This window comes from Lagenorhynchus albirostris, chromosome 20, assembly GCF_949774975.1.
Source record: "Lagenorhynchus albirostris chromosome 20, mLagAlb1.1, whole genome shotgun sequence".
Classification (NCBI taxonomy): domain Eukaryota; kingdom Metazoa; phylum Chordata; class Mammalia; order Artiodactyla; family Delphinidae; genus Lagenorhynchus; species Lagenorhynchus albirostris.
The window spans coordinates 11,411,291-11,426,564 of NC_083114.1; positions in this window are offsets into that span (position 1 = coordinate 11,411,291).

The following is a 15,274-nucleotide window of genomic DNA, read 5'->3' on the forward strand; positions in this document are numbered from 1 at the left end:
CGGGGAATGGGATGGGGATGAAGGTGGTCAAAAGGTACAAACTTCCAGTTATTAGATGAATAAGTTCTGGGGATTAATGTATAGCATGTGACTATAGTTAACAATACTGTATTGTATATTTGAAAGTGGCTAAGAGAGTAGTAAATCTTAAAATTTCTCATCACAAGAAAAAAACTTATAACTTGTGAGGTTATGGATGTTAACTAAACTTATTTTGGTAATCACTTTGCGGTATATACATATATAAAATCATTATGTTGTATACCTTAAACAAATACAATGTTATATGTCAATTATATCTCAGTAAAACTGGGGGAAAAGTTTTAAAAGAGTACATAATAAATAATTGCTGTGATAAATGAACCTTGGCCTTTTCTTCACACCATGTAACCAAACTAACTCAGAATGGATCACAGGCCTAAAAAATATAAGAGCTACAACTACAAAGTTGCTAATATAAATCTTATGGGAAAATAGTAATGGCCTTGGGTTTGGCAAAGATTTCTTATATATGACACAAAAAATACAAACTATAAAAAAATGGATAAATTGGACTTCATTAAAATAAATACTTTTGCTCTTCAAAAGACACTTACAAAAATGAAAAGCTGAGCCACAGGTTGGGAGAGAGTATTGGCAAAACATGTCTAAGAAAGGACTTGTAACTAGAATACATGAAGAACTTCTACAACTCAATAAGAAGACAACATAATTTTTTTAAATGGGCAAAAAATGTAAACAGATATTTCATCAAAGAAGATGCATAGATAGCAAATAAATATTTGAAAAAGATACTCAACATCATTAGGAAAACGCAAAGTAAAATCACAATGAGGTACTACTGGAATGGCTAGAAACTTTTAAAAAACTGACCTTACTGAGTGCTGGCAAGGATGGCAAGTAGAACTTTCATCCACTGCTGGTGGGAATGTAAAATAGCAAACACTTTGGAAAGCAGTCTGGCATTTTCTTTAAAAATGAAATACCTACCATACAACACAGCCATTCTGTCCTTCGATACTTACCCAAGAAAAATGAAAACACGTCCACACAAAGACTTTTTTGTGCCGCGGGGCATGTGAGATCTTAGTTCCCAGACCAGGGATCGAACCTGCGCCCCCCTTCAATGGAAGTGCGGAGTCCTAACCACTGGACCCAGAGAATTCCCCAACAAAGACTTTACACAAATGTTCATAGAAGCTTTACTGGTAATAACTCCAAACTGGAAACAACCCAAGTAACCACCATTAGAATGGATAAACAAATTATGGTATATCCATACAATAGAATGTTACTCAGCAGTTAAAAAGAACAAACTATTGATTCACACAACATGATGAACCTCAAAATGATTATGCTGAGTGAAAGAAGACCAAAAAGAGTATATTCTGTTTGATTTCATTTATGTAAAATTCTAGAAAGTGACAGCAAAGGAATCAGTGATTGCCTGGGGTTGGGGTGGAAGGAAAGAGGGAGAGATTATAAAAGGGCACGAAGAAACTTTTAGGTATGATGGGTAGGTTCATTGCCTAATTAAGGTGATGGACTCATGGTGTTTGCATGTGTTGAAACTCAAATGATATACTTCAAATATGTACAGTTTATTTTATGTCCTTATATTGTAATTTCTATTTTATTATTTATTTATTTATTTATTGGCTGTGTTGAGTCTTCGTTGTGGTGTGCGGGCTTCTCAGGGCTTCTCATTGCGGTGGTTTCTCTTAATGTGGAGCACGGGCTCTAGGCGCGTGTGTTTCAGTAGTTGTGGCTTGCGGGCTCTAGAGTGCAGGCTCAGTAGTTGTGGAGCGCGGGCTTTGTTGCTCTGAGGCATGTAGGATCTTCCCGGACCAGGGATCAAACCCGTGTCCCCTGCATTGGTAGGCAGATTCTTAACAACTGTGCCACCAGGGAATTACCTATATTGTAATTTTTAAAAGGTGATTACGAACGAACACGTATTGAGCATATTTAGGTACAACCAGGCACTGAAGGTACACACGGAAATCAATCCAGATGCTTTTAAGCACAAAGAACAGAAAACCCAACTTAGTTTGACGTAAACAATAATAAAATGCATTATGTCATCTACCTAGAAGGCCAGAGGCTTCAGGTAGAGTTTGACTCCTCCCTTCCTCATACTAGACACCATATTTAGCAACATCTTGGAATCCCCATAATTGTCAGGGAACTTAGCTGCAAATAAAAGAATATACTCTGACTGGTTTAAACAGCAAAGGAATGTATTTAAGGATATAAATAGCTCACACAGTCTCTGAGCAGGATAGAGAATTGGGCTTGAAGGCTACATAGCCAGGAACAATATGCCAATTTTACCCCAGGACTGTTATCAGCAAAGCACCTGTTTTTTGCCACCACTGGGCATTGTCATAAGGGAGAAAGGATCTCCACTCCGAGTATTCCAAATGCCCCACAAAAGCTCTGAGTTCCTGCCACTCCCTGCAGCATCCTCTTCCTATATATCTCTCTTCTGAATCAAAGTCAGCTGCATCTCATTGGAAAAGACTGGACCACATACCTATGCCCTAACTACACAGGAGGCTGGATAGAAGAGTCTATCTTTTATTGTACCTTCTATTTTCATAATGAGAAATTGTCTTGGCTTGTGTAGGAGGGGTTTTCCAAAAGATGCTGGGTGACCACAAGATTAAAAAGGTCCACTACAGGGACTTCCCTGGCAGTCCAGTGGTTGGGACTCTGCGCTTCCGCTGCAGGGGCCATGGGTTCGATCCCTGGTCAGGGAACTAAGATCCTGCATACCGTATGGTGTGGCCAAAAAAAGAAAATAATAATAATAATTACAATAATAATAAAAGGTCCACTGTAAGCCCTATTTGGGAGAGATTATTATTTATCACAGTATAGGGTTGAGGAAACTGAGAGTCAAAAGAAGTTAAGCTGCTTATCCATGGTTACCCAGCTGAGCCTTGCCTGAGGATTCAAACACAGTTTTCCTGCGTCCATAGCTTGAGTCAGGTATTTTTGAAATCTTGTCCCCTACCCTCACTGGCCCTCTCACATGAAGACATTGCTCTCCATTTGACTCCTAGCCATGTCTCAGAATCCCAGAAGGAAAACACTGTAACCATTGGGGACAGGTTAGTTCACACTGCAGAAGAACCTGGGGAATCAGCCACACAAGTTACAAAAGGTAAATCACAATTCTGTTTGTCCCATGGCAGTGTAAACATCACAGTTTTGTGGTTGTGGTTGTTTTTAATCAAGATAGAAACTAGAAAACAAAGAAGAACCAGACAGATGTACCTCTTGATGGAAGTCCCTAATACCACATAAAAAGGTGTCTTGGAACAAAATGGAATCCAAATCTGATCAGCTCTGTAGATCTGATTACCACTTTACAGAAAAGAGAGAAAGTTGGAGAACATGTTAAATGACAGACCATGTTGATGTGGTCAGTAAAAATTCAACTCTCAAGATATTATATAAGAATAAACGACCAAATTTCTTCAACAAATAAATAGCAAGGAAAGACAAATAGAGATGGGGAGGGGGAACCTACAGACTAAAAAAAGACTTAAGGGGGTTTCCTTGTGGCCTAGTGGTTAGGATTCAGTGCCGTCACTGCTATGGCCTGGGTTCCCAGGGAACTGAGATCCCACAAGCCACCCAGCCCGGCAACAAAACAAAATCAAACCAAAAAACTTGAGACATAAAACCAATCAAAAAATATGGACATTTTTTTAGATAACTGTAAACTAGTAAGTAGTCTACAGTTTTAAATAGTAATAATAATAAAAAACTAAATAGTAATAATAACAATAATGATGAGGCAGTTGGGGATATTTGAACACTGACTGAATATTTGATAATATTAAGGAATTATTAATTTTTTAGATATGATAATGATACTATGTTTATGCTTATAAAAACAGTCCTAAGCTGGGACGAAGTGAGAGAGTGGCATGGACATTTATACACTACCAAATGTAGAAGGGATAGTTAGTGGGAAGCAGCCACATAGCACAGGGATATCAGCTCGGTGCTTTGTGGCCACCTAGAGGGGTGGGATAGGGATAGCTGATTCACTTTGTTATACAGCAGAAACTAACACACCATTGTAAAGCAACTATACTCCAATAAAGACGTTAAAAAAAAAAAAGAGTCCTGATGTTTTAGAGATACTTAGTATTACAGGTGAAATAATATATATGGGTTTTACTCTTTTTTTGGCCGCGGGGCTTACGGGGTTCTTAGTTCCCCAGCCAGGGTTTGAACCTGGGTCCTCCGCAGTGAAAGCATTGAGTCCTAACCACTGGACTGCCAGGGAATTCCCTCCCTACAGGCTTCACTTTAAAATAATTGGGGGTGGGGCTTCCCTGATGGCGCAGTGGTTAAGAATCCGCCTGCCAATGCAGGGGCCACGGATTCGAGCCCTGGTCTGGGAAGATCCCATATGCCGGGGGAGCAACTAAGCCCGTGCACCACTACTACTGAGCCTGCGCTCTAGAGCCTGTGAGCTGCAACTACTGAGCCCACATGCCACAACTACTGAAGCCCGCACGCCTAGAGCCTGTGCTCTGCAGCAAGAGAAGCCACCGCAATGAGAAGCCCACACACCACAACCAAGAGAAGCCCCTGCTCGCCGCAACTAGAGAAAGCCCGCGGGCAGCAACAAAAACACAACACAGCCAAAAAAAAAAAAAAAAACATAATAAAAGATAAAAATAATTGGGGGTGGAGTGGGGAGATATTGGCTATAAGTTGGTAGTTGTCCAATGTGATGATGGATACACAGGGGTTCATTATTCTATTCTCTCTACTTTTGTGTATGTTTGAGATTTTCTGTAGTAAGAAGCTATAAACCAACAAACAATGAACTTCATGCTGTGAAGAATAGCCCCACTGCCCTGCCAGGTTGTACCCACTCCTCACCAATCCCTCCTTAGATGTCACACTCTGTCTCAGCCTAAAAGAGTTAAAACTAAGTGAAAGAAGTTATGAAACATGCACTAAGTTTGCCCTGCAGTCCCCTTTCCTCCCATGAGATACATGATGAGTGAGTCAAAAGCTCTTCTGAGAGTGCTGCGAAGCTAAATTAGTTTATGGGGTAAGAGAGAGACTGCCTCTGATAATGAGTATCAGTTGGGCTTCCAAGGGCCTTTGTTCATACTTGGCAACGTTCCCCTGTCTTAGTTTGGATTTTCCCAGAAGCAGATCCTGAGACAAAGATTTGAATGCAAGAGGTTTCTTTGGCAGGTGATCCCAGGAACACCTGTAGAGGAGTGGGGACGTGAAGCAAGCAAGGGGAAGAAGCAAGTAAAAAGCACTGTTAGGGGCTTCCCTGGTGGCGCAGTGGTTAAGAATCCGCCTGCCAATGCAGGGGACACAGGTCTGATCCCTGGTCCGGGAAGATCCCACATGCTGCAGAGCAACTAAGCCTGTGTGCCACAACTACTGAGCCTGCGTTCTAGAGCCCGCGAGCCACAACTACCGAAGCCCGCATGCCTAGAGCCATGCTCAGCAACAAGAGAAGCCACTGCAATGAGAAAACCGTGCACCACAAGGAAGAGCAACCCCCGCTCTCTGCAACTAGAGAAAGCCCGCGTGCAGCAAGGAAGACCCAACGCAGCCAAAAATAAATCAAAAAAAAAAAAGCACTGTCGGGACGTCCCTAGTGGTCCAGTGATTAAGACTCTGCACTCCCAGTGCAGGGAGCCCAGGTTTGATCCCTAGTCAGGGAACTAGATCCCACATGCCGCAACTAAAAGATCCCGCATGCCGCAACTAAAAGATCCCGCATGCCGCAACTAAAAGATCCCGCATGCCGCAACTAAAAGATCCCGCATGCCGCAACTAAAAGATCCCGCATGCCGCAACTAAAAGATCCCGCATGCCGCAACTAAAAGATCCCGCATGCCGCAACTAAAAGATCCCGCATGCCGCAACTAAAAGATCCCGCATGCCGCAACTAAAAGATCCCGCATGCCGCAACTAAAAGATCCCGCATGCCGCAACTAAGAGCTGGCACAATCAAATAAATAAATGTTTAAATAAATAAATAAATAAAAGCACTGTCAGGTAGGGTACCTCTGTGGGCAACAGTGCCCGATTCTGCAGGGGACCTCTGGGGATCAGCGCCGAACACGCCTCTCAGAATTTTCCCACCTGAGGGGTGATGAGCTGGAGTAAATACCAACTCCCATCAGATCAGTCGCCCATTGAGGACAGCTGGGGGTGAGAAGGGCCTGTTAATTCTCCCACACTTTTGGCTGCCATGCTGGCAGAGTCAACTCCAGCCAGAGAAAGAGATCCTTCCACAAATAGATGCAGACGGTGGCATCCACGGTTCCCCACCTTGGTAATCCCAGCAGGGTCTTGTATCATTAGCTGCAGTTCCTTTGGAAGAATTACTGTTGGCATTTTGATCATCTAATTATATCAACATACACATTGCCTAAGTATAGCTAAACAAGGTGACCAGGTGTAGTTATGCTTTTTTTGGGGGGGACGGGCAGGTGTTTCAGTACACTGTTTATGGGACTTTGTCAAAGATAAATGGGCGTGAACTTGCCCTTGTGCAAATCACCATGTGCTGTCCAGAGCCCTGGGGGACATCACCATTCAAGGTCAGCCCTGCTGAAGAACCAAAGTATAATTCCATCTCAGAATGGAAGCAGAATCTTTAAGGCATTGGTTTAAATGCTTTGACTTTCTTTGGGAATGATAAGCTCTTAAGGGTGAGATTTACGTCTGTGTGGAGGGTAGGAATTAAGTCCTGAATGATGCAAGATCGCCTTTCAACTCCAGACTTTTCTCACGTGCACCCACCTGCTGAATGTATGTGTGAAAAACCAGCGAACAAGCGATTGTCGGAAGGAGTGAATAGGTGCATTTTTAACTGTGTCAGGAGTATAACAGGGTCATCATCTATCAGCCTCCTTTGATCCCCCTGAAGTAAACAATTTTTAAAAACTAGACCCTGTTGTTTAGAAACGTTAACTTTAGCAGTTACAGCCCTAAGTATTTGAACCACTAAGAAATCAGCTCACAGCCTCTTCCTAGTCATCAAACTATGTGTTTCCTTTGTTTATGTGTGTGTTTGTGTGTGTGTGCGTGTGTACACAGAGCCACTATTTCATTTTTTTTATACTCTTCTTTTAAAAAATATTTGTTTATTTTTGGCCGCATCACGTCTTAGTTGCTGCATGCAGGATCTTTCATTGTGGCACGCAGGCTCTTGGTTGCAGTGTGAGGGCGAGAGTCCGCGGGCCACAGCTACCAGACCCAAGACAGCCAAAAATAAATAAATAAATAAATTTGTTTTAAAAAATAATAATTAAAAAAAAGAACTTTGTCTGAGCTTTTCCATGAACCTGGAAAAATGGTGCCAATAAAACACATTCTTCTGAGGATAGTTGTTTTTTCAATAACAGGAGTCTCTGGTCCATCATGTCAACCCTTTCACCAATATCCTCAATTTTCTTCCACACTTGTCTTTGTGTCATACCAGCCCTAAATCATTCCAAATCTCCATCTTCTCTGTGTCTACATCTGGGCAAGTGAACACGGCTGAAAAAAAAAATCACATATCTGGGCAGGTTGGTGCTGCTATAAATGTATTCCAACAGCAGCTGGGCTCTCAAGGTTGCCTGATCATTCTTCCCTGTTTCCCCAGTCAATTCTCTACTGTTCTCCACAGTGGCTATTTCTTTTTTTTCTTTTTTTTCTTTCTGCGGTACGCGGGCCTCTCACTGCTGTGGCCTCTCCCGTTGCGGAGCACAGGCTCCGGACGCGCAGGCTCAGCGGCCATGGCTCACGGGCCCAGCCACTCCGGGCATGCGAGATCTTCTCGGACCCGGGCACGAACCCGCATCCCCTGCATCGGCAGGCGGACTCTCAACCACTACGCCACCAGGGAAGCCCCACAGTGGCTATTTCTTAAACCTCCACACCCCCTTGTACCCTGTTCCTCCTGCCTCCCCCATGGCCTCCTGCCCACCCCCCAACTCACCTTCATCCACGTTAGTTCCTTCCTCCTTCTCTCTAGTTTCGAAGAGAGAATTCCCCTTCCTGTTTGGAGTTTACTTCTCCACCTGTGCTGTGGGGCACACCTCCTCCCCTTCTTGGGGACCCTGCTCAATTTGTTACCCTGTTGTTTTCCTGAATCTTTTTTTTTTCCTTCGGCCTTGCCATGCAGCTTGTGGGATTTTAGTTCCCTGACCCGGGATCGAACCCAGGATCTCAGTCCTGAAAGCACGGAGTCCTAACCACTGGACCGAAAGGGAATTCCCTCTCCTGAATCTTTATCATCCTTCTTTTCACTGACTCATTGTCAGCATTCCAGCTTATTCTCAACTCCCTCAACCTAAAAGGAAATCACAACCGAAACCCAATGACAAAAACTTCTCTTTTGGTCCCACTTTTTAGCCACTGCCTTCTGTCTTTTGACTCCTTCCTTGATAGTCGTATTTCTTGGAAAAGTCACCCAGGGTCAGTCCTTCCATACTCTCCTCTGGCTCATCCTGCTGTAACTCCATTATCAACATACTTGTTGAGATCAACAGCAGCTTCCTTATTGCTAAGGCTGGCAAACACCCAGACAGGTGAGGGGACCTGGGCTCAGAGATGGGTGGCACGTGGGGCAGATAAGGACTTCTGGGAGTCCTAAATACCCAGGACAGGTGAGGAGAGGTGAGGTTTTCAGGGGAATTAGATCTTAGCACTTTCTGAGTCTCAAGTTCACTGTTTCTGGCCACAGTGTGCTTCGTGAGAACAACAGGAAATGAGAACTGAGGCCTGGGTTCTGTCTTTGGATTGATCTCTGCCTCCCTTGGGACCTTGGGCAGTCCGATTCCCCTCTCTGGGCCTCAGTCTCTCTGATGGGACCCTCAGGGTTGCTGTGAGGCATCCAGCAAGCACTGAGGGTGGGTGGGCTGCTCTGCAGCCTGCAGGAAACTTGGTGTCCTAGCAAACATTTCCTCTGAGGGACCCAAAGGCCTTACCCTCAACACCTTCTGGAGACCCATCCCATTTTTCAGATGGCAGAACCAAAGCACCAAAGTATGAAGAAGCTAATTATCATTTAAGGGGAAATGCAGGCACCTGTGCACGCACTGTTACTCCACCATGATCCAAAAAGGAACAGGTTTGCTGCTCAAATCTGTGAAAAAAGCTGGGAGGGTAGAGGGTATAAGGAGGGAACATCAATAAAAAAGACTAAGTCATCGTCTTCTGGGCTGTGCATACATAGCCCCCCCCCCCACCCGGAGCTACTGCCCCACCTCTTTTCTCCTTCATAGTTAAACGTCTTGAAGGAGGAGAGACTACTTCAAACTCTACAATGACTTCCCACTGCAAATAGAATAAAATCCACTCCTCACTCTGGTCCAGGAAGCCTAGTACCGCTGACGTCACAGCCTGCCATCCTCTCCCCTCATACCTTTCGCCCCAGCCCCACAAGGCTTCCTTATGCTTTTATACCAGCCTCAAATTAGACATGATGTGCTATTTTTTTTTACATATTGTGGGATTCAATTCGCTAATGTTTTCCTTTAAGAATTTTGCATCAGGACTTTCCTGGTGGTTAAGACTGCGCTCCCAATGCAGGGGGCCCAGATTCAATCCCTGGTCAGGGAACTAGATCCCACATGCCACAACTAAGAGCCTGCAAGCCACCACTAATACCCACCGCAGCCAAATAAATAAATAAAATATTAAAGAAAAAAAAAGGAGGGATTTCCCTAGTGGCGCAGTGGTTAAGAATCTGCCTGCACATGCAGGGAACATGGGTTTGAGCCCTGGTAGGGGAAGATCCCACATGCCGCGGAGCAACTAAGCCCTTGTGCCACAACTACTGAGCCTGCGCTCTAGAACCCATGAGCCACAACTACTGAGCCCATGTGCCACGACTACTGTACTGAAGTCCATGCGCCTGGAGCCGGTGTTCCACAACAAGAGAAGCCACTGCAATGAGAAGCCTGCACACCGCAAGGAAGAGCAGCCCCCACTTGCTGCAACTATAAATAAATAAATTTATTTTAAAAATAAAAGATTATGCTAGTCCTGGGTCTTCCCTGGTGGTCCAGTGGTAAAGAATCTGCCTTCTAATGCAAGGGAGGTGGGTTCGATCCCTGGTTGGGGGACTAAGATCCCATATGCCGAGGGGCAACTAAGCCCTCGCGCCACAACTACTAAGCTTGTGCGCCTCAACGAGAGAGCCTGTGTGCCACAAATTACAGAGCCCACGTGCTCTGGAGCCTGTTTGCCACAGCTACAGAGCTCACGTGCCCTGGAGCCTGCATGCCACAACTAGAGAGAGAAAACCTGAATGCCACAACTAAGAGAGCGCCTCAATGAAGAGACCACCAGCTGCAACTAAGACCTGATGCAGCCAAGAAAGAAAGAAAGGAAGGAAGGAAGGAAGGAAGGAAGGAAGGAAGGAAGGAAGGAAGAAAAAAGGAAAGAAAGAAAAAAAGTAAAAAGCAAAACCAAAAATATCTGAGCCGTAGTTTTCTTTGTAGGAAGACATTTAATTACCAATTCCATTTATTTAATAGCAATGGAATTATTTAGGCTTTTCATTACTTCTTTTTAAAAATGTATTATTTGTTTTTTCTTTTTTAAAATTTATTTTATTGAAGTATAGTTGATTTACATTCTGTTACTTGTTAAGTCTTTCACTAAATTATATTTTTCTAGGAAGTTATCCATTTAATCTAAGTTTTCAAATTGTGGCACAGAATTGTTCATAATCCTCTTATTATCTTTTTAATCCATGTGGTTTTGCTTCTTTTCACCCTTAATTTTATTTGTGCTTTCTCTTTAGTTTGCCAGAGTTTGCCAAGTTTATTAGACTTTTCAAATGACCAATTTTTGGCCTTGTTATTCCTCTCTACTGGTTTTCCTGATTGTTGTTTATATTCTCAATCTTGTGCTCTCGCCTTTGTTATTTTCTTATTTCTTTGGGTATACTTATTATTTTTTATAACATGTTTACTAAGATATAATTTGTATACCATGAAATTCACCCACATAGAGTATACACATTTCAGTGGTTATTAGTATATTCACAGAGTTGAACAGCCATTACCACAACATTTTCATCACTCCAAAAAGAATTCTGTATCCATTATATGTTCCTCTCCATTTCCTTCCCTCCGACCCCATCCCTAGACAACAACTAATTTACTTTCTGTCTCTACAGATTTGCCTATTCTGGGTGTTTCATGTAAATAGAATCATATCATATGTGGGGCTTAGTGTCTGGCTTCTTTCCGTTAGAATAATGTTTTCAACGTTCAACCACGTTGTAGCATGTAACAGTACATCATTTCTTTTTATGGTTGAATAATATTCCATTGTATGGATATACCACATTTGGTTACCTCTTCATTAGTTGATGGACAATTGTGTTGTTTCCACTTTTTTCTTTTATGAATAATGATGCTGCAAACGTTTCTGTGCAAGTTTTTGTGTGAACATGTTTCCAATTCTATTGAGTACATACCTAGGAGTAGAACTGCTGAATCATGTAGTATTCTCTATATATTTTTAAATACATTAACTCAGTCCTCACCACAACTTAAGAGGTAAGTACTATTTTTTTTTTTTTTTAATTTTTTTCGGTATGCGGGCCTGTCACTGCTGTGGCCTCTCCCGTTGCGGAGCACAAGCTCCGGACGCACAGGCTCAGCGGCCATGGCTCACGGGCCCAGCCGCTCCGCGGCATGTGGGATCTTCCCGGACTGGGGCACGAACTCGTGTCCCCTGCATCGGCAGGCGGACTCTCAACCACTGCGACACCAGGGAAGCCCTTATTATTACTTATAAAATTTATTTTATTTGGTTGCCCCGGGTGTTAGTAGCAGCAGGCAGGCTCCTTAGTTGTGGTATGCATGTGGAATCTAGTTCTGCAACCAGAGATCGAACCCGGGCCCCCTGCATTGGGAGTGCAGAGTCCTATCCACTGCGCCTCCAGGGAAGTCCCTAGTATTCTATATTTAACTTTTTTGAGAAACTACCAGACTTTTCCACAGTGGCTGCACCATTTTACAATTCCACCAAACATGTATGAAGTTTCCAATTTCTTTATGTCCTCCCCAACACTTTTATTATCGTCTTTTGTATTCTATCCATTCTAGTGGTTGTGAGGTAATATCTCATTGTGGTTTTGACTGCATTTTTGTGATGCCAAATGATATTGATATCTTTTCATGTGCTTATTGGCCATTAGTATATCTTCTTTGGAGAAATGTCCATTCAGATCCTTTGCTCACTTTAAAATTGGGTTGTCTTTTTATTATTGAGTTGTAGGAGTTCTTCATATATTATGAATGGATATCCTTTATCAGATACACGATTTGTAAAACTTTTCTCCCTTTGTTTTGGTTTTCTTTTAATTTTCTCAACAATGTCCTTTAAAGCACAAAAGTTCTTAATTTTTTTTTAAAGTTCTTAATTTTGATGATGTCCAATTTATCTATTTTTTCTTTTGTTGCATGTGCTTTTGTTGTCTTATCTAAGAAACCATTGCCTAATCCAAGGTCACAAAGATTTATGCTTATGTGTTCTTTTTTTTAATTTATTTATTTAATTTATTTATTTTTGGCTGCTTTGGGTCTTCATTGCTGTGCATGGGCTTTCTCTAGTTGCAGCGAGTGGGGGCTGTTCTTCCTTGCGGTGTGTGGGCTTCTCATTGCGGTGGCTTCTCTTGTTGCGGAGCATGGGCTCTAGGTGCGCGTGCTTCAGTGGTTGTGGCTCATGGCTCCAGAGTGCAGGCTCAGTAGTTGTGGCACATGGGTTTCGTTGCTCTGCGGCATGTGGGATCTTCCTGGACCAGGGCTCGAACCCGTGTCCCTTGCATTAGCAGGCGGATTCTTTTTTCTTTTTAATAAATTTATTTATTTATTTATTTAGGCTGTGTTGGGTCTTCATTTCTGTGTGAGGGCTTTCTCTAGTTGCGGAGAGCGGGGGCCACTCTTCATTGCGGTGCACGGGCCTCTCACTGTCGCAGCCTCTCTTGTTGCGGAGCACAAGCTCCAGACGCGCAGGCTCAGTAGCTGTGGCTCACGTGCCCAGTTGCTCCGTGGCATGTGGGATCTTCCCAGACCAGGGCTCAAACCCATGTCCCCTGCATTGGCAGGCAGATTCTCAACGACTGCGCCACCGGGCAAGCCCAGCAGGCGGATTCTTAACCATGCGCCACCAGGGAAGTCCCTATGTGTTCTTCTAAAAACTTTAATTTTAGTTCTTACACTTAGAATTTGATCCATTTTGAGTTAATTTTTGTATATGGTGTGAGGGAGGGATCCAACATCATTCTCTTGTATGTGGATATCCAGTTGTCCCAGCATCATTCTTTGGGTTTATTTTGCTATTCTGTTTCTAACTTTTTACAATAAGTATTTAGCTCATGAAGTTCTCAGTCTTTCTTCTCTTCTAAAATAAGCATTTAAAGTTACACATTTTCCTTTAATTATTTTTTACTTTTTAACCTCAAAAAAATTAGTAAAATTAACAATCCTAAAGAGGTTTATTCTGAGGCTTCAAGAACACCTTGGCACACCACTCTGTACCACCCTCTGCCAGGTATACAAACCCAAATTTAATAAGTGTAGGCTTATACTAGTCTTGAAAGACTATCTTATTATTAATTTAATAGGATTGACTCATTCATTCAACAGATATTTGTTGAGTGCCTACTGCATAGCATCATTATATTAAGTTCTGAGAACAGAGAAGTAAAATAGAGTCCTGCCATCCCAAAGCTTACTGACAATTGAAAGGAAAAAAACCTGAAATACTGCATGATAAATGTTAGGATAGGATATGTAATACACGTTGGAGATAGGAAACATAGGAGTAAGATTAATTTTGAGATTGTGAAAGGTTTTCTGGAGGAAATTGCTTCCTTCAAGGACCTGAAAGATGAATTGGTAGGAGCTTGCCAAGTACACAGCAGAAAAGAGCGTGCTGGGCCGTTGAAGCAGCAAGTGGAAAGATCCAGAGGTATAAAAAAACCCCTTGACCTTTTAGAGGAAGGAAAGGAAGTGTACTGTGCCAGGAGCAGAGAGTGTCAGGGAAAGGTACAGGATGAGAGGTGCAGGATAAACCTGGAGAGGTCTACAGAGACTAGACTGTAAAGGACAATTAAACCATATTGTGGGGCTTCCCTCATGGCGCAGTGGTTGAGAGTCCGCCTACCGATGCAGGGGACGCGGGTTCGTGCCCCGGTCTGAGAAGATCCCACATGCTGCGGAGCGGCTGGGCCCGTGAGCCATGGCCTCTGAGACTGCACGTCCGGAGCCTGTGCTCCACAACGGGAGAGGCCACAACAGTGAGAGGCCCGCGTACCTAAAAAAAAAAAAAAAAAAATTATAAACCATATTGGGGAGTTTGGGCTTCATCCTGTAATACTTGGGAGGCCACTGAAGAGTTTTAAGTAGGATTGGAACAATAGCAGATTTGCATTTTGAAAGTTTTGCTGTGGCTGCAGAAAATAGACGAAGGGAGAGAAGGTCAAGACCAGTGGCCGGGAGACCCTTCCAGAGGTTGCAGCAGTCATCAAGTCCTCGATTAAGGAGTGTCCAAGGAAATGGAAAAGAGGGAACACTTAGGTCTTGGTGGTTGATCAGATGTGAGAAAGGGCGTGGGGCACCGAGGCTGACTCTCTCTTTTCTGACCTGGGTGACTAGGTACTGTCAGATGTGACAGCAGGTTGGGGGGAAGACAGTGAGGTTTTTGTTTTTACTTTTAAGGTTTTTTTTTTTTTTAATTTTAACCATTAGAAAAAATTGAAGTATAGTTTATTTACAATGTGTTAGGTTTGGGTGTACAGCAAAGTGCTTCATTTATATGTATAAAAATATATCTATTTTTTTCAGATTCTTTTCCGTTATAAGTTATTATAAGGTATTGAGTATAGTTCCCTATGCCATACAGTAGGTCCTTATTGTTTCTCTATTTTATAGGGAGTAGTGTATATATGTTAATCCCACACTCCTGATTTATCTCCCCACCCCCACCCTGACAGTGTGTTCTGATCACAGTAGCTTGAGGTGCTTACGGGACACTTCTTCACCTCCTGGCCTTATCTGAACCCGGCTCTCTTCTAAGGACTCAGGTTCCTCAGCCCTCTCAAGGGAAGGCTGTCTTCTCTCACATTTCATGGATCTCAGGGCCAGTAGGCTTAGCATAGTCTCCTGGTTCCTCACTGCTTCTTCCCAGTCTTTCTTCTCCTTTACTTTCCCAAACCCGAGCTCTTGGAGGTTAATGCCATCTCCGCTATACCACTTAT